Consider the following 23,776-nt stretch of genomic DNA (forward strand, 5'->3'; position numbering starts at 1 on the left):
GTCCCGGGGGCTGGTCCGGAGGCCACGGCCATGCCCCCGGAACACCCCTGGGCCGAAACCATGCCCACGTCGCCGCCCCCGAAACACCGCGTCACGCGCGTCGCCGCCCCCAAAACGCCGCGTCACTCGGCCACGCCCCTGACACACCCCCGACATACCCCTTTTAGAAAGCCCCGGACTTACACGCATCCTGGGGCTTTACACGCGCCGGCGGCCTATGCAAAATAGGTGCGCCGGTGCACAAGTGCCCTGCGCACGTAAATCCTTCCGGATTTACGCGCGCAGGGCTTTTAAAATCCGCCCCAAAGTGTGAGGGCATTATGGCTAGGTTCTCTTTCTCTCTCTTGTCCCCCCAGTGGTTGTAGGTAGGAAATAAATTATCGCAATTTGTGGTAACCTAGCGCTTCACTTATTACCATAAAATATGCCCCTTTTTCTTTTGCATGCGATATTTAGTGCATTTTGATAAATCCAAGCCTTAGTTCAATGAACCGTTAGGGGCAGATTTTAAAACCTGCCGGGGAGGCAGCGTAACTTACGCGCGCCGACCGAGGGCCGGCCCACTGTGCCTGGAGTCTCAGGCCACGCCCCGCCATGCCACCCAGGCCACCCCAGACCACCCAGGACTGCCCACGCCCAGCTCCTTTTTGCAAGCCCCGGGACATATGCGCGTCCCGGGCTTGCACGCACAGGGGCTGGCAGGGACAGCTTTTCGAGGGCTACGTGCGTATCTTACACGCATAACCCTTTGAAAATCTGCCCCTTAATGTGAATCATTACCAGCAGGTAAAGTTAAGGCTTACCAAACCAATCCAAATGGCAGCAGCAGGATTCTAAATGAAATAAAAAGATCAGTGAGATTAGGGAAGAATCGCTCCTGGGAAGGTCACAGAGATTCAAAGCCACTTTATAGGGGAGACAGAAGTGTGAGAAGCAAACCCCAGGTCACCATGAAACTTCGGTTCTGTCTAATGTTTTGTTTTTGCATCAAAATCTAGCATTATATTGTAGAATGTAAAATATTAGCAAAAGAAACCTTTATCATATCTAACAATGAAAGGCTGTACTAGCATAAATGGTAACAGTGCTTGGTGAAATTACTCAATATAATACACAGACAGCAGAATGTTACATTAATTAAAAATAAAACTGTATGGTAGACACTCTTATGAACAGAAAGAAAGTGTAGGTATATCTCATACACAAGTCTGTATTTACCAGGCTCTGGGGCATTGTAGAGGATTCATATGAGTTCAGAAGGCAGCAGCAACAATTCACCCAATCCATCTCTGTAATGCACTGTACCTGCATGATGTCTCTGAGAGCCTGGGGCTCAATATAAGTAAATATATGCATGTAAACTGCTTTTATGTGTGAATATATCTGTATTAAACTGTTGCTATGCTAAGTTGCCTAAATGTATGCACGTAAACTGGTTGTATGTGCGTCAATCATTGTACTAAAGTAGCCTAAGGCTCATTTTGTGTAAAAGTGTGCACATAACTTGGTTTTATGTCTATAAATTTCTATACTAAAATATTCTGAGGCTCAGTTTGTGTAAATGTATGCATTAAACCTGGTTTTATGTGTTTGAATGGCTGCACTAAAATAGCCTAGGGCTCATTTTGTATAAATGTGTGTTAGGGAGCGCTAGGAGAGTGGTTCCACTTTCCAGGAGTTTGTGTGTTCTTGGACCACATCTCGACCTCAGAGGAACTCCGAAGAGGTGCCACGGCAGGCGAGGCAAGCGCAAGCATGGGCTGTACAGAAGCAAGGCTGGACTGAAAACAGATGACAGAAGATACTGACCCTCCTCCAAGAAGACCATCAATGCAATGGTGGTCTTATGAATAGTCCTCTGACCATTCAAAGCCCTTTCGGACCTACCGTTGGGTAACGGCAAGAAGCGGCAGGCTGGATGGAGGCCAGGGCAATGAAGCCTGAAACATGGAGATTCAGACGAAGACTCAGGAACAAGGTACTTGGATTTACGGACGAAGACTCAGGCAAGGTTCAAGGTATTTCAGAAAACTCAGGCAAGCTTCAAGGTATTCGGGCAAGTCAAGCAAGTACTGGGTAGAGTCTGTGACGCAGCGCGTCCTACACAGCCCACCAGCGGGACTGGTCACGAACCACGCTGGACTCGAAGTAGCATCTAGACGAGATTTGGAGTAATAAAAGGAGCATGTCTCAGAAGCTGTAGAGGCCTGCACCGGAGCACGCCCTACACAGCTGCCAATGGCTGGTCACAGACCACGCTGGAATGGCACAGGAACTAGCAGAGTCTTTGGCATGGACAAAGCAATCACAAGGGACTCCGTAGACCAGGGTCAAGACAGAAGCGAAAATCTCCTGGAGGCTTGTGCTGCAGAAGTGAGGAAGGCATTGCACCATGAGGCGCCCTACACAGCCCGCCCATGGGACTGGTCACGGACCATGACTTGGCACACCAGGAAGGGTGACATGAGGAACCAAGGGTTCAGGACATCTGGACTGGATCACGGACATCAGGATCAGGAGAACAAACATCTGGACTGGATCACGGACATCAGGAACAGAGAACAAACATCTGGACTGGAACACGGATTACAGGATCAGGAGACAGACCTCAGGACTGGATCACGGACATTAGGAACAGCAGGCGGACATCTGAACTGGAACATGGACAACAGGAACTGGATCACGGATATCTGGATGAGACATGGAGCTCCAACAAAGAACAGGAAAAACAGGACCTTGAAGAAGTGCTGGAACAGGGATGACTCCTGGAGCAAAGGACAGAATGATCCCAGGAGTGTCTAACTCCTTGCAAAGGCAACGCTGGAATGAACGCTGGGCCCTTTTGTAGGGCTGAAGAGGACAACGCCCAGAGAGGAGCTAGAAGGGGGCCACACCTGGCTGGCCCTTGAAAAGCAGGAGAGAGGCGCGAGCCCATGCCTTAGGAAGCCAGAGGAGAAGATCAGGAAGCTGGTGGTGTCCTCAGCCACGTGGAAAGCCTGAGGAAGCAAGATAGGCAGTGGGGCAGCCCTGCCATGAAGGTGGAGAGATTGCAGGTTGGAGGAAGAACAGGAAGCTGCAGGCACTGGTAGGGATGGCTTCCCTGCCAGGCAAAGACCTGGGCAGCAGCAGGCACTAGCAGGGACAGCCTCCCTGCCATCTGAAGACCCCGGCATCAGTGAGGACGGCTCCCTGCCATCCAAGGACCATAGGGACGGTCCTAGCTGCGTTGGGAGGAACAGGAGCGGCAGCGGCTGTCCCGGCCACGAAGAGAGGAGAGCAGGAGCTGCAGCGGCTGTCCCAGCCTCATGGGAGGGTCTCAGCCTCATGGGAGGCTCCCGGCGACTCGGCCCTGCTGCGAAGGGCAAGAAGGAACATGGCCTCCGTGCCGCAGAGAATGGCGTCGGCGGCGGACTGCCGCTCCGAAAACAGCTGGGGGACCGAGAGGCGAGTCAGTGGCCCGACTGGCCGCGAAGGTAGGGAGCCTGCCCACGCTCCTCGCGGGCAGATTCACAACAATGTGTGCACATAACATGGTTTTAGGTGTGCAAATGTCCATACTAAAACAGCCGGGGGCTCAGTTTGTATAAACAAATGCAAATAACCTGGTTTTCTGTGTGTAAAGTCTGCACTAAATTACCCCAAAGCTCAGATATGGTTTATATGCCTTAGTTGACATTTAATAAATTGTACTTTTGAAGATTTGCCAGTATAGCTTGGTTTTTGTACAAATTTTGGTTTTGCTATACTATCTTTTTCATCTCTTTACAATTTTTATTGATGAAACATACAACTGAGAACAGAAAAAGAGGGTTTTTTTTATTCTTTATTTATTAAATTTTCAACAATACATTACAAGCATATCTTGCAATATGAAATTTCCAAATCTGTATGTAATAATGAAACATAGTAACAGACTTTATATTTACCAAAACATATTCTACATCTTCTAAAAGAAAAATTAGAGAAACGTCCTATTAAATGAGCGCTTTAAAGAGGTAATAATAAGATCGAAAGGAAAGAGTAAACGTTTCCCCTTTTAACTTCAATCCCTAGTAATGACCTAAGATGTTCTGGGTCAGTGAATTGGTAGTTTTCCCCTTTAAGTTTAACGGCGCACATACAGGGGTATCTGAGTAGAAAATCTCCTCCCTTTTCAGTTACTTCTTTCCTTAATGCTAGGAATTTCTTCCTTCTAAATTATGTAGCCCTGAGGAGATCTGGATAGATCCAGATCTTCTGTCCATAAAATGTCTTTAATCTATTTTGAGAAAAAAAACCTTCAAGACGTTATCTTTATCTGAGATAAACGCAAAGGTTACCAGCATGATACCTCTATTTCCAATATTCAAATCCTCCTGTGATTTCAATAGAAAGTCTGAAATATCCATTCGGTTTGTGGTTATTTAATTCCTTATTATCTGTTACTATTTGGTCTGATTCTTTAATTTTGTTGATACATTTACATAAAAAGCTTTTACAATTGTGGGCATACATTGCTCTGGAATTTTTAATATTTGAATAATAAAAGTTCTAAATAATTCCACAGGGCTCATTTTTTTCCATAATAGGGAAATTAATAACCCTCAAATTTAGAGCACGAGTATAATTTTCTATGCTTTCAATCTTTCTTTGATGTTCTCCTTCTGCTATTATTTGCTGGGTTTGATTTTTTTTCAACTTGTATCAAAGGTTGTTCTATATTAATAATTTGCTTTTGCTGAGTTTGTAATGTTTCAGAATTTCTTTTCACAACTATATTAGTTTCATTTACTGCATCTGTAGATTTCATAATAGATGAGTCCAGTTTAGCCATGTAATTCAATAAAGTTTCCATAGTTATGGCTGCAGGTCTTACTATTACATCTTTGGTATTTTTTGCTTTTGTTTTTCTCTCAGTTTCTTGATGTATATTACATTCCAGTTTTCTAGCATCCTTTGGTGTACTCTCTTGATTTGGAATGAGTGAGCAGTTCCTTTCGAATCAGGTGTTGGTAATGATGTTTGTAGACCAACTTCCCTGGGTATCTTGTTAATTCCCTTTGAATCCTCACCATTTCCTTCCAGAATATCCAGGTCAACCTGGGAGATGCCTGGTATTCGATGGGGTATCACCCCTTCCTTACCAGGCGGCCATGGAGTCTCTGGTGCTCCCGGGCTTATTGAGATGTCCTCGGCCATAAGGGCCTCTAGTACTCCGATTGTAGAGTCTGGCCAGAGGACTGCAGCGGAATGGTTAAACCCCCTCCCCCCCAGATAACTCCTATTGAGAGGGCTGAGTTAGGGGTGGAATTGGAGCAGAAAAAGAGGTTATAATAAGGAACTTTCTCAGGCAGTAACACAAATTAAAGCTTATCAACTGTTAATGTGAATCATTATAAAGAGGTAAAGTCAAGGCTTACATTAATAATCCAGGTGAAAGCATCAGGATTCTAAATTAAAGAAAAAGATCAGTGAGATGAGGGAAGAAGCTTTCCTGGGAAGGTCACAGAGATTCAAAGCCACTTTACAGAGGAGACAGAAGTGTGAGAAGCAAACCCCAGGTCACCAGGAGACTTCGGTTCTGTCTAATGTTTGTTTTTGCAACAAAACCTTCCCATTTAGAGCCCCAGGGGGAGGGATTCCCAGTGGGATCTGTGTTACAGTGCATGACCTGACGTGAGTTACACATAAAAGTGAGGTCCCACATCTGGAGATATCAGACCCAGATCTGAGGATCAGATGTAAAATCCCCAAGAACAGCTGCGGTCGCTCTCACCTTCTCCTGGTTTTCCTGCCTTAATCCATTGGTTTCTAGGTCCCATTCTGGTTTAGCTTTATATTGTGGGATGTAAAATATTAGCAAAAGAAACCTTCTGCACATGTAACTATGAAAATCTGTAGTAGCGTAAATGGTACCAGTATATTACTCAATATAATAGACAGACAGCAGAATCTTCCATTAATTAAAAATAAACAGTATTGTAGACACTTTTATGAACACAGAGAAAGTGTAGGTATATCTCATACCCCAGTCTGTATTTATCAGGATCTGGGGCATTGTAGAGGATCCATATGAAGTCAGAAGGCAGCAGGAACAATTCATGCAATCCAGCTCTATAATGCACTGTACTAGCAGGATGTCTGTGAGAGCCTGGGGCTCAATATAGGTAAATATATGCATGTAACCTGGTTCTTTGTGTGAAAATATCTGTATTGAAATGTCACACAACTAAATTTGTCTAAATGTATGAAAATAAACTGGTTTTATAAGTGTAACCATCTGTACTAACATAACCTTGGGCTCATTTTGTGTCAAAGTGGCACATAATCGTAAAGTTTACAGTAAATTAGCCCAAAGCTCAATTTTTATAAATGTATGCACGTAACCGGGTTTTTGTGTGTAAAGTTCAATACTAGAATAGTCTGGGTGTCAGTTATTTTAAATGTATAAACATAACCGGGTGGTTTCATGTATGTAAATGACTGGACTTTATAGGCTATCGTTCAGGGTTTGTACATGTATCCTCATAACCATTTTTAATGTGTATAAATGTCTATACTAAAATAGCCTGGGGCTCAGTTTGTGTAAATGTTTGCATGTAACCTGGTTTTATGTGAGTAAATGTCTGTACTAAAATAGCCTGGGGCTCAGTTTGTGTAAATATATGCATGTTACCTGGTTTTATGTGAGTAAATGTCTGTACTAAAATAGCCTGGGGCTCACTTTGTGTAAATGTATGCATGTAACCTGGTTTTATGTGTGTAAATGTCTGTACTAAAATAGCCTGGGGCTCAGTTTGTGTAAATATATGCATGTAACTTGGTTTTATGTGTGTAAATGTCGGTACTAAAATAGCCTGGGGATCAGTTTGTGTAAATTTATGCATGTAACCTGGTTTTATGTGAGCAAATGTCTGTACTAAAATATCCTGTGGCTCAGTTTGTGTAAATGTATGCATGTAACCTGGTTTTATGTGTGTAAATGTCCATACTAAAATAGTCTGGGGCTCAGTTTGTGTAAATATGTGCATGTAACCTGGTTTTATGTGAGTAAATGTCTGTACTAAAACATCCTGGGGCTCAGTTTGTGTAAATGTATGCATGTAGCCTGGTTTTATGTGTGTAAATGTCTTTACTAAAATAGCCTGGGGCTCAGTTTGTGTAAATGTATGCATGTAACCTGGTTTTATGTGAGTAAATGTCTGTACTAAAATAGTCTGGGGCTCAGTTTGTGTAAATGTGTGCATGTAACCTGGTTTTATGTGTGTAAATGTCTGTACTAAAATAGCCAGGAGCCCAGTTAGTGTAAATGTATGCATGTAACCTGGTTTTATGTGTGTAAATGTCTGTACTAAAATAGCCTGGGGCTCAGTTTGTGTAAATGTATGCATGTAACCTGGTTTTATGTGTGTAAATGTCTGTACTAAAATAGCCTGGTGCTCAGTTTGTGTAAATGTATGCATGTAACCCGGTTTTATGTGTGTAAATGTCTGTACTAAAATAGCCTGGGGCTCAGTTTGTGTAAATGTATGCATGTAACCTGGTTTTATGTCTGTAAATGTCTGTACTAAAATAGCCTGGGCCTCAGTTTGTGTAAATGTATGCATGTAACCTGGTTTTATGTGTGTAAATGTCTGCACTAAAATAGCCTGGGGCTCAGTTTGTGTAAATGTATGCATGTAACCTGGTTTTATGTGTGTAAATGTCTGTACTAAAATAGCCTGGTGCTCAGTTTATGTAAATGTAAAAATGTAACCAGGTTTTCTTTGTGTAAATGGCTGTATTATAATAGCCCAGAGCTTAGCTTTTTTAACTTATGGACATATCCCGGTTTTAAATATACAGCTGCATTTATTAAAGTACTCTAACGATACGCTTTAGAGAATAATCACTGATTGATTTATTTGCAATGTATTATTTTTGTTATTTGTCCTTCATTTTGGGTCAAAGGAATGTATTATGAATTGGCATTATCTTTATAATCAGTGGTGGGTTTTTTTTTTAAATATTTGACTCCTGATGTTATCCCCTCATTTCTTTTTTCTTATTTTCATATTTTTCACATTATTTGTTTACTTTTTCATTTATTCTCTTTTTGACTTTTTTGGGGGGTTGTTGTACTTATATTCTGATTATTGAACCTTGTGTATATGTTTGTATTTGTTTAAATAGATTTTTTGGTATTTCATTGCATTTTTAATTGTTAACTTGATGTGTTTGCACTTATTGACTTTATTCAATGTTCGTTGTTGTTTGAGTGGCACATGTTTAGGGTCGTAAGATTTTTATATATAGTTGTTTTATAACTTTGAGATATGTGTATACGAGAATTGAAATTTAATAAATTGTACTTTTGAAGATTTGAAATTATAGCTTATTTTTTGGTAAAAAGTTTGGTTTTACTATAACATTTTTGTCATCTCTTTATACATTTTATTGATGAAACATACAAGACAGAACAGAAAAAGAGGTTATAAAAAGTATCTTTTTGAGACAGTAGCACAAACTTAGTCCGATGAACAGTTAATGTGAATCATTATCAAGAGGTTAAGTTAAGGCTTACATTATTAATCCAGGAGACAGCATCAGGATTCTAAATGAAATAAAAAGATAGGTGAGATTAGGGAAAAAGCTTTCCTGGAAAGGTCACAGAGTTTCAAAGTCACTTTACAGGGGAGACAGAAGTGTGAGAAGCAAACCCCAGGTCACCATGAAGTTTCGGTCCTGTCTAAAGTTTTGATTTGCAACATTTATCAGGCTCTGGGGCATTGTGGAGGCTCCATGTGAGTTCAGATGGCAGCTACAACAATCCACCCAATCCAGCTCTATAATGCATTATAATTGTATGATGTCTTTGAGAGCCTGGGGCTCAATATAAGTAGATATATGCATGTAACCTAGGTTTTTTGTGACTATATTTGTATTAAAAAGTCACAAATCTAAGTTTGTCTAAATGTGTGCACGTAAACTGGTTTTATGTGTGTATATATCTGTAATTAAAAGCCTAGGGCTCATTTTGTGAAAAAGTGTGCACCTAACATGGTTTTATGTGTGTAAATTACTATACTAAAATAATCTATTCTTACGTGAGCACTTGGAAGTGGTCCTATTTCCGGGGAGGTAGTGTACCCTTGGACCATGATGCGAAAGCAGAGGAGCTCTGGGGAAGCACCGACTCAGGCAAGATGTGTCCAAGCACTGGTAGACAGGATAGAAATAAGGAGCCCTGGCCTCTGCTGAATCTGAATGCATCAGAGAGACCTAACAATGCAATGTTGGTCGCTGGGTAAAAACCCTCTGGCCACTCGATAGCCCTTTTGAACATATGGGAATGGCAGATGCGACAGGATGGACAGAGGCTGAAGGCAAGAACAAACGGACTCAGATGAAGACTCAGAATACTTGACGGTCTCGGACGTAGACTCAGGTTGCTTGGAGATTCAGAGAAGGTTCAGGATTAAGGAGATTACTGAATAAGTAATGCCTCGCCACGCGCCCTACACAGCCAGTCAAGGCAGGTCGTGGACCATGTTGATGACGAAGCAGACTTCCTTCCTGAGACTTGTGCTGCTGATGAGAAGGGCATCTGGATTCGCGAACTTCAGGAGACAAGGACATCAGGAACATCAGGATGTCAGGAACCGACAAGATGGAGATACAGGATCAGACAAGAGACCATGACAAAGATACGGAATTCCCACAAGGAGAAGCTGAGATAATAAGAAATCCAGACTGGCTCCTTGCATAGGCATTGAAGAAGTGAAGAGAGGCCCTTCTTATAGGGCTGAAGAGAAACATCCACAATGACTTCATCCAGAAGGGCCGTTGGGCTACTCCCACTGCAGGCCCTTTAAGAGGCTGAAGTAGGTGCGGCCGCGTGCCTAAGGAGGCAGGACCACGGATAGTGGCGGTCATGCTGTGAAGAGAAAGCAGAAGTGGTGCTAGTCCGCAAACCCAGGCCCAGTGCCAGTGGCAGCCTCCAGGGCTGCAGAGAGAAGGCAGAAGGCGGCTCCATGCTGCAGGAGAGGAACTGACATTGGCATCCTCCGGGCCACAGGATTTGAATGGCAGAGGCTCCAGACTGCTGGGAGCATGGTGGTGGTTCCCTGCCACCACAGGATGAAAGAATGCCGGTGGTGTCCGGGCCAATGGAGATGGTATCGGCGGCCCCAGAAGAGGTGAGAGGCTGCTCGCGGCACAGCCGTGAGCAGAATCATAACAGTACCCCCTCCTCAAGGGCCTCTTCCCCAAGTCTTTTTCTCTGACTTGGAGGGTTCGATGAACTGGAGATGTTATACACAAGGCCACAATTTGGAAATGCAGAATTCTTGGCACTGGATTTGGAAACCTGGGCACAGGTGCCTCCTGCAAGTCTTGTGGAACCCAGGAAAAGAGCCAGCATCACAGTGGCCAAAATGGAAATGGCAGGCGCGTCCTGCGGGTCATTGGCAAGTCAAAAAATTTTTTAATGAAAACTAAAAACTCTTGGAAGTCCAAAAGTGTAGGCCCATCACAGGAACACCTTCTCTGGGCACATGGCCTTCGCAATCTGTTACGGGAACGCTGGAAAGCGGTCCCATTTCTGCGGAGGTAGTGTACCCTTGGACACAACATTACCGCAGAGGAGCTCCGCGGAAGCGCCGATGCAGGCGAGACATGTCCAAGCACAGGCGGACAGGCTGGAGATAAGGACCCCTGGCCTCTGCCAAACCTGAATGCATCAGAGAGACCCAACAACGCAATGTTGGTCTCTGGGGAAGCCCTCCAGCTACTTGATTGCCCTTTCGGACCTGCTGTACGGGAACGGCAGATGTGACAGGAAGGACAGAGGCTGAGGGCAGGAACAAACAGTCTCAGAAGACTCAGAATACTTGAAGGACTCTGACGTAGACACAGGTTGCTTGGAGATTCAGAGAAGGTTCAGGATTAAGGAGATTACTGAATAAGCACTGCCGCACCTCGCGCCCTACACAGCCAGTCAAGGCAGGTCATGGACCATGTTGATGATGAAGCAGACTCCAGACTTATACACAGACTCAGGTTACTTGAAGTTTCAGGGTTATGGAGAGTTCTGCGTGAGTGCTGCCTCACCTCGAGCCCTACATAGCCACTCAAGGCAGGTCACGGAGCATGCTGAAGGCGAAGCAGACTCTAGACGAAGCAGTAAAACTTCAAATCAGGACATGTCGAAGATTCAGGTAAGGCCTGCCCCGACACGCCCTCCACAGCCAGTCAAGGCCGCGCTGGAATGGAGCAGGTTCAGGCAGGCATGGACAGAAGCAGACACAAGGAACTCCAAAAACCAGGAAAGGATACAGGATTCAGGACAGTACCTCAGGATCCAACACTCAGAGCAATGAACTTGGAGCAGGGTGCTTTGAGCAAGGAACTCGGAGTAAGGTCTCAGAGCAAGGAACTCGGAGCTTGGAACCTGAAGCTTGGAGCATTGAAAGCAAAGGTCTTCCAGAGACTTGCGCTGCCAATGAGAAAGGCATCTGGATACGTGAACATCAGGAGAGAAGGACATCAAGAACATCAGGACATCTGGAACCGATGAGACGGAGACACAGGATCAGACGAGAGACCATCACGAAGACAAGGAATTCCCACGAAGAACAGAGTGTCTAGGAGAAGCTGTGATGATGAGAAGTCCAGGAGCAGACTGGTTCCTTGCGAAGGCATCAAAGAAGTGAAGAGAGGCCCTTCTTTTAGGGCTGAAGAGGAATGCCCACGATGACATCATCAGGAGGGGCCACGGGACTACTCCCACCGTGGGCCCTTTAAGAGGCTGAAGGAGGTGCGGCCGCGTGCCTAAGGAGGGAGGCCCACAGATGGCGGTGGCCATGCCATGAAGAGAAACAGGAGTGGTGCAAACCCAGGCACAGCACCAGAGGCACCTATTTTTCATATTATATAAATGTATGCATGTAACCTGGTTTTCTGTGTGCAAATGTCTGTACTATAGTAGTCTGGGGCTCAGTTTGTGTAAATGTGTGCATGTAACCAGGATTTATGTGTGTAAATGTCTGTACTATAGTAGTCTGGGGCTCACTTTGTGTAAATGTAAGAATGTAATCTTGTATTATGTGTGTAAATGGCTGTCCTAAAATAGCCTGGGGCTCAGTTTTTTTTAAAACTTCTGAACATAACCTGGTTTTATGTGTAGAAAATGTATTTATTAAAATATTCTAAAGGTACGCTCTGCAGAATAATCTCTGATTGAGTTATTTACAATGTCTATTGCTTCTGTTATTTGTCCTTCTGATTGGTCAATCGAATGTCTTATGGAATTTTTCATATCTTTATAATCATTGATGATTTTTTTTTAATATTTGACTCTTGATGTTATCCCCTTATTTCTTTTTTCTTCTTTTCATATTTTCACATTTTTTGTTTTGTTTATTATTTCATTTATTCTATTTTAGTCTTTTCTCCATTTTTGTCTTTATTGGATTGTTGATGGCATTTATGTTCTGTTTATTGTTCTATGTGTATATGTTCGTATTTATGTAAATAGATTTTTTGGTATTTCATTACATTTTTAATTGTTTACTTGATGTGTTTGCACATATTGACTTTATCCAATGTTGGTTGTGTTTTGAGTGGCACATGTTTAAGCTCATAAAACATTTAGATTTTGTAGTATGGTAATTTACAGATATGATTAAATGACAATTGAAATTTGATAAATTGTACATTTGAAGATTTGCCAGTATAGCTTATTTTTTGTATAAATTTTGGTTTTGCAATACTATCTTTTTCATCTCTTTATAAGTTTTATTGATGAAACATGCAAGAGAGAACAGAAAAAGAGGTTATAAAAAGGATCTTTCTGAGGCAGTAACACAAATTTAAGCCTATGAACAGTTAATGTGAATCATTATCAGGAGGTAAGGTTAAGGCTTACCTTACTAATCCAGTTGTCAGCAGCAGCTTTCTAAATGAAATAAAAAGATCACTGAGATTAGGGAAGGATCTCTCCTGGGAAGGTCACAGAGATTCAAAGTCACTTTACAGGGGCGACAGAAGTGTGAGAAGCAAACCCCAGGTCACCAGAAGACTTCAGTTCTGCCTAACGTTTTGTTTTTGCATCAAAACCTTCCCATTTAGAGCCCCAAGGGGAGGGTTTCCCAGTAGGATCTCTGTTACAGTGCATGACCTGACGTGAGTTACACATAAAAGTGAGGTCCCACATCTGGAGATATCAGAGCCAGATCTGAGGATGAGATGTGAAATCCACCAAGTCCCTCAGCGGTCGCTCTCACCCTCTCCTTGTTTTCCTGTCTTCATCCATTGGTTTCTAGGTCACATTCTGGTTTAGCATTATACTGAAGGATGTAAAATATTAGCAAAAGAAACCTTCTGCACATTTAACTATGAAAACCTGTAGTAGCGTAAATGGTAACAGTATATTACTCAATATAATAGACAGAATGTATCATTAATTAAAATAAAACAGTGTGGTAAACACTCATGATCAGAGAGAACATGTATTTATTAGGGATGTGAATCGTTTTTTGACGATTTAAAATATCGTCCGATATATTTTAAATCGTCAAAAATCGTTAGAGCCGCAATACAATAACAATTCCCCCGATTTATCGTCAAAAAATCATAAACCGGGGGAAGGGGGAGGGCGAAAAAACCGGCACACTAAAAAAACCCTAAAACCCACCCCGACCCTTTAAAATAAATCCCCCACCCTCCCGAACCCCCCCAAAATGCCTTAATTTACCTGGGGTCCAGAGGAAGGGTCCCGCTGTGATCTTCCACTCTCGGACCTCCGGTGCTGGTAGAAATGGCGCCGGCGCTACCTTTGGTTTTTCCGTACGGAAAAACGATTCGCGGCTGGAGATCGCTCCCGGACCCCCGCTGGACCCCCAGGGACTTTTGGCCAGCTTGGGGGGGGGGCCTCCTGACCCCCACAAGACTTGCCAAAAGTCCAGCGGGGGTCCGGAACGACCTCCTGCAGTCGAATCGTGTTGTCTACGGCCGGCGCCATTTTACGCCGCCATTTTACGCAAAATGGCGGCGTAAAATGGCGCCAGCCGTAGACAACACGATTCGACTGCAGGAGGTCGTTACGGACCCCCGCTGGACTTTTGGCAAGTCTTGTGGGGGTCAGGAGGCCCCCCAAGCTGGCCAAAAGTCCCTGGGAGTCCAGCGGGGGTCCGGGAGCGATCTCCTGCCGCAAATCGTTTTTCCGTACGGTAAAACCAAAGGTAGCGCCGGCGCCATTTCTACAAGCACCGGAGGTCCGAGAGTAAAAGATCACACCGGGACCCTTCCTCTGGACCCCAGGTAATTTAAGGCATTTTGGGGGGGTTCGGGAGGGTGGGGGATTTATTTTAAAGGGTCGGGGTGGGTTTTAGGGATGTTTTAGTGTGCCGGTTTTCGATTTTCACGATTTTCACAATTTTCACGATATTTTAAAAACCCAAACAGCGACGATCCGATTCCCTCCCCCTCCCAGCCGAAATCGATCGTTAAGACGATCGATCACACGATTCACATCTCTAGTATTTATATCTCATACCGCAGTCAGGAGATCGACTGCAGGAGGTCATTCAACGGTGGTCTGGAACCACCGCTGAACGACCTCCTGCAGTCGATCTCCTGCCGGCGCCATTTTCCGTACGAAAACGATTCGCGGCAAGAAATCGCTCCCGGAACCCCGCTGGACTCCCAGGAAAATTTTGGCCAGCTTGGGGGGGCCTACTGACCCCCACAAGACTTGCCAAAAGTCCAGCGGGGGTCCGGAATGACCTCCTCCATCGAATCGTTTTGGTCTATGGCCGCCGCCATTTTGCGGCGGCCATTTTGAAAAATGGCGCCGGCTGAAGACAACACGATCCTATTGAGGGGGCCGTTCCGGACCGCCGCCGTTCTGGACCACCGCCGGATCCCCAGGTAATTTAAAGCATTTGGGGGGGTTCGGGAGGGTGGGGGATTTAATTTAAAGGGTCGGGGTGGGTTTTAGGGGGGTTTAGTGTGCCGGCTCACGATTTTAACGATTTTTCACGATAGTTTACACACCCAAACGGCAACAATACGATTCCCTCCCCCTCCCAGCCGAAATCGATCGTTAAGACGATCGAGGACACGATTCACTTCTCTAATGTCTATACTAAAATAGCCTGGGCTCAGTTTGTGTAAATGTGTGCATGTAACCTGGTTTATGTGTGTAAATGTCTATACTAAAATAGCCTGGCTCAGTTTGTGTAAATGTATGCATGTAACCTGGTTTTATGTGTGTAAATGTCTGTACTAAAATAGCCTGGCTCAGTTTGTGTAAATGTGTGCATGTAATCTGGTTTTATGTGTGTAAATGTCTGTACTAAAATAGCCTGGGGCACAGTTTGTGTAAATGTATGCATGTAGCCTGGTTTTATGTCTGTAAATGTCTGTACTAAAATAGCCTGGGGCTCAGTTTGTGTAAATGTAAGCATGTAACCTGGTTTTGTGTGTGTAAATGTCTGTACTAAAATAGCCTGGGGCTCAGTTTGTGTAAATGTATGCATGTAACCTGGTTTTATGTGTGTAAATGTCTGTACTAAAATAGCCTGGTGTTGGATTTGTGGACCCTTGGGCCGATCGGAACCAGAGGGTGAGCCGCTGAGCGAGGTGGCAGCGGTGGTCCCGACCGGGAGGCGGCAAGGACGGAGTTGAGTGGCCGGAGGAAGATCCTAGGAAGTCCTATGCAACCAAGGGCCGTGGCAAGGAAGGATGAAACGGTGGAGCTGGTACAATGGTGAGAAGATCTTCGCCCTGGAAGCCAATCCTCCCCCGAGAGGAGCTCGTAGGAGTTCGGCCGCTGGGACTTAGGAGATTCACCCTGGAAGCCGGAGTTCCCCCAGGAGGAGCCCGTAGGGACCCGGCCGCTGGGACTTAGGAGGGCCCGCGGGGGCTGGGTCAGACGGAGTCCAAGGTCGTTGCTCACCAGTCCAGAGTCGTGTACCAGAGAATCGTCGCTTGCCAGTCCAGGATCAGAAGCCAAAGGATCGCTGTAAGCCAAACCGGGGTCCAAGACCAGAGAGTCGTCGTAAGCCAGTCCGGGGTCAGAAGCCAAGAATCACCGTAAGCCAGTCCGGGATCAGGAACCACAGGAGAACAAAAGGGCACAGGAACGCAGCAACTGGAGACAGGTAAACCTGGGAACCTCATTGCAAGGCCCTGAAGAGGAGCAGCTTTAGGGCTTAAATAGCCCTGCTGCGTCTGACGTCATCGGAGGCAGACCCAGCATTTTCCCGCGCTGGCCCCTTTAAATTAAAGCCTGAGACGCGCGCGTGCATCTAGGGGGCGGGGCCAGCTGCCGAGGAACGCTGGCTGCTCCGGCGGGGCAGAAACGCGGCGGTAGAGGAGTCTGCAGGCCCAGGAGAGACAGGACGACGTCGGGGCCGCGTAGGTGGAGGTCCCTGGGGCCCCGAGGAGCGCGGGCTGGTGCCGGAACCACGAGCGGGTAGGCGCTGATCCCGGGGCCGACCCGGGATCGCAACAGTACCCCCCCTCCTACGCCCCCTCCCGGGAGGCCGTGGCTTGTCCGGGTGCCTGGAATGAAACTGGCGGAGGAGGTCCTTATCCAGGATGTGTGAAGAGTGCTCCCACGAATTCTCCTCAGGACCGTATCCTTCCCAAGAGAGAAGATATTCCCAGCGATGACGATGGAGCCGAACATCCAACACCTCCCGAACTGTATACGTGGTCCCAGGATCAGCAGCGACCTTGGAGGGCTCCGGAGGCAGAGGTCGGAAGCGAGAGAGGATCACCGGTTTGAGGAGGGAAACATGGAAGACGTCATGTATCCGCAGGGTAGAAGGAAGACGTAGGCGGTAGAAAACCACGCCTACGCGTTCGGCTACTCGGAAGGGTCCAATGTAGCGAGGTGCTAGCCTCATGGAAGGGATCCGGAGCTGGATGTTCTTAGTACTGAGCCATACCTTTGATCCGGGCAGGAACACTGGAGCGGGTCGCCGGGACTTATCCGCGTAGGCTTTGAACCGAGCGGCGGCGCGGTGGAGCTTCTCTTGTGTGGTGTGCCAGAGCTGATGAATCTGGTTGGCCGTCAGTTGCGCCGCTGGCGAGGAGGTAGACCCTGGTAACGGTAGCGGAGGCTTGGGGACCTTTCCGTAAACCAGCTGGAAGGGAGACTGTAGCGTGGTGGAGTGTCGATGGCGATTGTAAGAGAACTCGGCCCACGGAAGAAGAGCAACCCAGTTGTCCTGCTGCTCCCCTACAAAGGCTCGGAGCAATGCTTTCAGGGTTCGATTCGTGCGTTCAACTTGGCCATTACCCTGGGGATGAAACGCTGTGGTCAAGTCTAGTTGAACCCCGAATTTCCTGCAGAGCGCCCGCCAGTATTTCGCCGTGAATTGGGGCCCTCGGTCCAAGGCAATATGTAGGGGCAAACCATGCAGTCGGAAGATATGCTGGATAAATAGTTCTGCTAACTCAGGAGCCGTCGGTAACTTGGCAAGTGGCACAAAATGAGCCATCTTCGAGAAGCGGTCAACAGTGACCCAAACCACAGTCTTACCCTGGGACGGGGGCCAGGGTAAGACGGAACCGTGGAGATGTGAGTCCACGGTTCCGTGGGTAAAGGGAGTGGCTGGAGGAGACCCCAGGGGCAGCCTGGTAAGGGCTTTTGCTGCGCGCACGTGGGACAAGACTGGACATAAAGACGAACGTCCTCTTTTACCCGGGGCCACCAATAGAACTCGGTTAGTAGCTCGAGAGTCCGGGCGATCCTGGGATGGCCGGCTGTCAGCGAGTCATGTGCCCAAGCTAGGACCCTCTTCCTCGAGCGGACAGGAACCACCGTCTTTCCTGCGGGTGCAAGTTCGGTGGCAGACAAGTGAACCCTCGCCGGATCCAGAATGTACTGAGGGGTCTCAGTGGTGTTCTCAGGCACCGTGGTGCGTGAGAGGGCGTCTGCCCTAATATTCTTGGCCGCCGGTCGGTATCGAAGGGAGAAGTTGAACCGACTGAAAAAGAGGGACCAGCGTGCCTGTCGAGGATTGAGCCTTTGTGCTTGGGACAAGTACTCCATATTTTTGTGGTCCGTGTACACTATGATTGGATGTTGAGCCCCCTCCAGCCACTGGCGTCATTCTTCGAAGGCCAGTTTAATTGCCAGTAGTTCCTTGTCCCCGATACCGTAGTTCTTCTCGGCAGGCGAAAACTTACGGGAGAAGTAGGAACATGGCCGCGCTCTACCGTCCTTGGAGATCTGGGACAGGACGGCTCCCACCGCCACGTTGGAGGCATCCACCTCTACTATGAACGGGCGTACGGGATCCGGGTGTCGGAGACAGGTGTCTTGAAGGAAGGCCTCCTTAAGATCCTGGAAGGCCTGCACGGCGGTGGGAGTCCAGTTTCGGGCATCGGCACTCTTGCATGTGAGGGCTGTTAGAGGGGCCACCAAGGTGGAGTACTGTGGGATAAAATGGCGGTAAAAGTTGGCGAAGCCTAAGAAACGCTGGAGCGCCTTTATTCCCATCGGTTGTGGCCAGTTCCGGATAGCGGTGACTTTATCGGGATCCATGCGGAAGCTGGTCGAAGAGACGATGTACCCCAGGAAGGGCAACGATTCTTCCTCGAACTGGCACTTCTCCAGCTTGGCATACAGGCGGTTCTCTCTTAGCTTTAGCAAGACCTGGCGCACATGTTGCCGATGTTCCTCAAGGTCCCGGGAGTAAATCAAGACGTCGTCCAGGTAGACAATGACTGAGGTGTACAGGAAGTCGCGAAGCACCTCGTTCATTAAGTTTTGGAATATGGCTGGGGCGTTGCAGAGACCAAATGACATGACGAGGTACTCATAATGGCCGTCCCTGGTGTTAAAGGCGGTCTTCCACTCGTGTCCCAGCCGGATTCGTACAAGGTTATACGTCCCTCTAAGGTCTAGCTTGGTGAAGATGCGGGCCCCCTGCAGACGATCCAGGAGTTCTGGAATCAGAGGCAACAGATAACGGTCTCATCGGGTGATCTGGTTCAGGCCCCGGTAATCGATACAGGGCCGAAGAGACCCATCCTTTTTACCCACAAAGAAGAAACCGGCTCCTGCCGGGGAATTGGATGGTCTTATAAACCCTCGGTCTAGATTCTCCTTAATATAGGCAGACATGGCCTTGGTCTCCGGCAGGGACAGAGGATAGACTCTACCACGAGGTGGCGCGGTATCCGGCAGCAACTCAATCGCACAATTGAAGGGACGATGCTCAGGTAACAGTTCAGCTTTTTCTTTAGAGAAGACATCCCGGATGGCCTGGTACAGTGGTGGCACCGTCAGCGGGGCTGCCAGAAGCGGAAGTGTCTGAAGCGGGCGAGCGGGAAGACAACGATGAGAGCAGGCTGACCCCCATGACGTGATCTGAAGCGAGTGCCAGTCTATCACTGGGGAATGTTTCCTTAGCCATGGCAGTCCTAGGATGAGCGGGTGAATGGATTTCTCGAGGATGAGGAAAGAGATCTCCTCCTTATGAAGAAGCCCGACCTGAAGCTGGAGAGGGTGCGTACGGGTGGTGATGGACCCTGGAAGCGGAATCCCCTGGATAGATGATACTTGCAGAGGTGGCTCCTGAGGCAAGACCTTGAGTTGTAGTTGTACCAGATCTCGGAGGATAAAATTCCCCCCGGATCCGGAGTCGAGCAGTGCCAGGGTATCGAACCCTCCTCCAGGAAGACAGAGTCTCGCCGGGACGGTACATGGGGAGTTCGGAGAGGTACTGCCTAGAGTCAGCTCCCCACTAGACTCTAGGTTCGGCCGTTTCCCGGACGCTCTGTACAGCGAGCCAGAAAGTGCCCCTTACCACCGCAATAGAGACATAACCCCTGCGAGCGTCGACGCCTCCGTTCTTCGGCCGAGAGAGGGCCCCGACCCAATTGCATGGGTTCTTCAGGCGGAAGGGCAGCTGCCGCAGGAGGTGAAGCTCGGACCCGAGGTGGCGTGGTTCGACGAGCAGCCGGCCCCTGGACGGGCCTTCGCTCCTGGAAGCGGTGCTGGATGCGTCGGTCCACTCGTCCAGCCAGTTCCACTAGCTCTTGGAGGTCATCCGAAAGGTCCCGAGCCACGAGTTCGTCCTGGAGCCGTGGGGAAAGACCCTCCAGGAATATCCCATGCAGGCTGTCCTCCCCCCAGGCCAATTCGGTGGCAAGGGTCTGGAACTCCATCGCGTATTCCTCTAGGGGGCGATTACCTTGTCTCAGCTGGAGGAGTTCCGAGGCAGCTGTAGAGGCACGAGACGGTTCGTCAAAAATCCTCCGGAAGGCCTTGACGAACTGTACGAGGTTATTCAGTCGGGAGTCTTGGCGCTCCCAAAGGGAAGAAGCCCAAGCCAGAGGTCTCCCGTCCAGGAGAGAGATAATGTAGGTCGTCTTGACCCGGTCCGTAGAGAACTGCGCAGGCAGAAGGTCAAAGCGGATATAGCATTGGTTGAGGAATCCCCGACACGCCTTCGGATCTCCAGAGTACCGTGGCGGTGATGGCATCTGTACCGGGGCAGGGGAACCCACGTTGGCCTGAGACGAGGATGCGGAGGGGCGAGCGGCGGAGGCCCCTTCCACACGATCCGCCAGGCGTTGAACGGTCAACATCAAGGTCTCGAGGCAGGACTGTTGTTGTTGTTGCAGCTTCTGGGCTATGCCTGGAATAGCCTTGAGGCCGGCAAGGTCCGCCGGGTCCATGGCCTTGCAATCTGTTGGATTTGTGGACCCTTGGGCTGATCGGAACCAGAGGGTGAGCCGCTGAGTGAGGTGGCAGCGGTGGTCCCGACCGGGAGGCGGCAAGGATGGAGTTGAGTGGCCGGAGGAAGATCCTAGGAAGCCCTATGCGACCAAGGGCCGTGGCAAGGAAGGATGAAACGGTGGAGCTGGTACAATGGTGAGAAGATCTTCGCCCTGGAAGCCAATCCTCCCCCGAGAGGAGCTCGTAGGAGTTCGGACGCTGGGACTTAGGAGATTCACCCGGGAAGCCGGAGTCCCCCCAGGAGGAGCCCGTAGGGACCCGGCCGCTGGGACTTAGGAGGGCTTGCGGAGGCTGGGTCAGACGGAGTCCAAGGTCGTTGCTCACCAGTCCAGAGTCGTGTACCAGAGAATCGTCGCTTGCCAGTCCAGGATCAGAAGCCAAAGGATCGCTGTAAGCCAAACCGGGGTCCAAGACCAGAGAGTCGTCGTAAGCCAGTCCGGGGTCAAGAGCCAGAGGGATCACCGTAAGCCGCACCGGGGTCAGAAGCCAGAGAGTCGTTGTAAGCCAGTCCGCGGTCAGAAGCCAAGAATCACCGAAAGCCAGTCCGGGATCAGGAACCACAGGAGAACAAAAGGGCACAGGAACGCAGCAACTGGAGACAGGTAAACCTGGGAACCTCGTTGCAAGGCCCTGAAGAGGAGCAGCTGTAGGGCTTAAATAGCCCTGCAGCGTCTGACGTCATCGGAGGCAGACCCAGCATTTTCCCACGCTGGCCCCTTTAAATTAAAGCCTGAGACGCGCGCGTGCGTCTAGGGGGCGGGGCCAGCCGCCGAGGAACGCCGGCTGCTCCGGCGGGGCAGAAACGCGGCGGTAGAGGAGTCTGCAGGCCCAGGAGAGACAGGACGACGTCGGGGCCGAAAAGGTGGAGGTCCCTGGGGCCCCGAGGAGCGCGGGCTGGTGCCGGAACCGCGAGCGGGTAGACGCCGATCCCGGGGCCGACCCGGGATCGCAACAGTACCCCCCCCTCCTACGCCCCCTCCCGGGAGGCCGTGGCTTGTCCGGGTGCCTGGAATGAAACTGGCGGAGGAGGTCCTTATCCAGGATGTGTGAAGAGGGCTCCCACGAATTCTCCTCAGGACCGTATCCTTCCCAAGAGAGAAGATATTCCCAGCGATGACGACGGAGCCGAACATCCAACACCTCCGAACTGTATACGTGGTCCCAGGATCAGCAGCGACCTTGGAGGGCTCCGGAGGCAGAGGTCGGAAGCGAGAGAGGATCACCGGTTTGAGGAGGGAAACATGGAAGACGTCATGTATCCGCAGGGTAGAAGGAAGACGTAGGCGGTAGAAAACCACGCCTATGCGTTCGGCTACTCGGAAGGGTCCAATGTTGCGAGGCGCTAGCCTCATGGAAGGGATCCGGAGCTGGATGTTCTTAGTACTGAGCCATACCTTTGATCTGGGCAGGAACACTGGAGCGGGTCGCCGGGACTTATCCGCGTAGGCTTTGAACCGAGCGGCGGCGCGGTGGAGCTTCTCTTCTGTGGTGTGCCAGAGCTGATGAATCTGGTTGGCCGTCAGTTGCGCCGCTGGCGAGGAGGTAGACCCTGGTAACGGTAGCGGAGGCTTGGGGACCTTTCCGTAAACCAGCTGGAAGGGAGACTGTAGCGTGGTGGAGTGTCGATGGCGATTGTAAGAGAACTCGGCCCACGGAAGAAGAGCAACCCAGTTGTCCTGCTGCTCCCCTACAAAGGCTCGGAGGAATGCTTTCAGGGTTCGATTCGTGCGTTCAACTTGGCCATTACCTTGGGGATGAAACGCTGTGGTCAAGTCTAGTTGAACCCCGAATTTCCTGCAGAGCGCCCGCCAGTATTTCGCCGTGAATTGGGGCCCTCGGTCTGAGGCAATATGTAGGGGCAAACTATGCAGTCGGAAGATATGCTGGATAAATAGTTCTGCTAACTCAGGAGCCGTCGGTAACTTGGCAAGTGGCACAAAATGAGCCATCTTCGAGAAGCGGTCAACAGTGACCCAAACCACAGTCTTACCCTGGGACGGGGGCAACTCTACCACGAAATCCGTAGAGATGTGAGTCCACGGTTCCGTGGGTACAGGGAGTGGCTGGAGGAGACCCCAGGGGCGGCCTGGTAAGGGCTTTTGCTGCGCGCACGTGGGACAAGACTGGACATAAAGAAGAACGTCCTCTTTTACCCGGGGCCACCATTTCGGGGGAGTGTCGGGGGCATGTCGAGGGGGTGGGCCCGATCCTTGCAGCGTTTTCGGGGTGGGACGTAGCGTTTTGGGGCGGGTCCAGGGGCGTGGTTACGGCCCGGGGCGGTCCGGGGGCATGGCCGCGTCCTCCGGACCCGCCCCCCAGGTCGCGTCCCGGCACACTAGCGGCCCGCTGGCGCGCGGGTATTTACGCCTCCCTCTGGGAGGCGTAAATCCCCCGACAAAGGTAAAGGGGGGGGGGTTTAGACAGGGCCGGGCGGGTGGGTTAGGTAGGGGAAGGGAGGGGAAGGTGAGGGGAGGGCAAAAGAAAGTTCCCTCCGAGGCCACTCCGATTTCGGAGCGGCCTCGGAGGGAACGGAGGTAGGCTGTGCGGCTCGGCGCTCGCCGGCTATACGGAATCGATAGCCTTGCGCGCGCCGATCCTGGATTTTAGCGGATACGCGTGGCTACGCGCGTATCTACTAAAATCCAGCGTACTTTTGTTGGCGCCTGATGCGCCAACAAAAGTACGCCAAATCGCGCTATTTGAAAATCTACCCCTATTTGTTTACTATTACATTTATTCTATTTTTGTTTTTTCTGGGTTGTTGTACTTATATTCTCTTTATTGGACCTTGTGTCTGTATTTATTTAAATAGATTTTTTGGTATTTCATTTCATTTCATTTTTAATTGCTAATTTGATGTGTTTGCACTTATTCAATGTTAGTTGCGGTTTGAATGGCACGTGTTTAGGCTCATAAGATTTTTAGATATAGTAGTTTCGTAACTTTCAGATATGTGTAAATGATGATTTAAATTTAATAAATTGTGCTTTTGTAGATTTGCCAGTACACCTTATTTTTTGTATAAAGTTTGGTTTTGCTATACCATCTTTGTCA

The sequence above is a fragment of the Rhinatrema bivittatum genome, chromosome 1, assembly GCF_901001135.1.
Source record: "Rhinatrema bivittatum chromosome 1, aRhiBiv1.1, whole genome shotgun sequence".
Classification (NCBI taxonomy): domain Eukaryota; kingdom Metazoa; phylum Chordata; class Amphibia; order Gymnophiona; family Rhinatrematidae; genus Rhinatrema; species Rhinatrema bivittatum.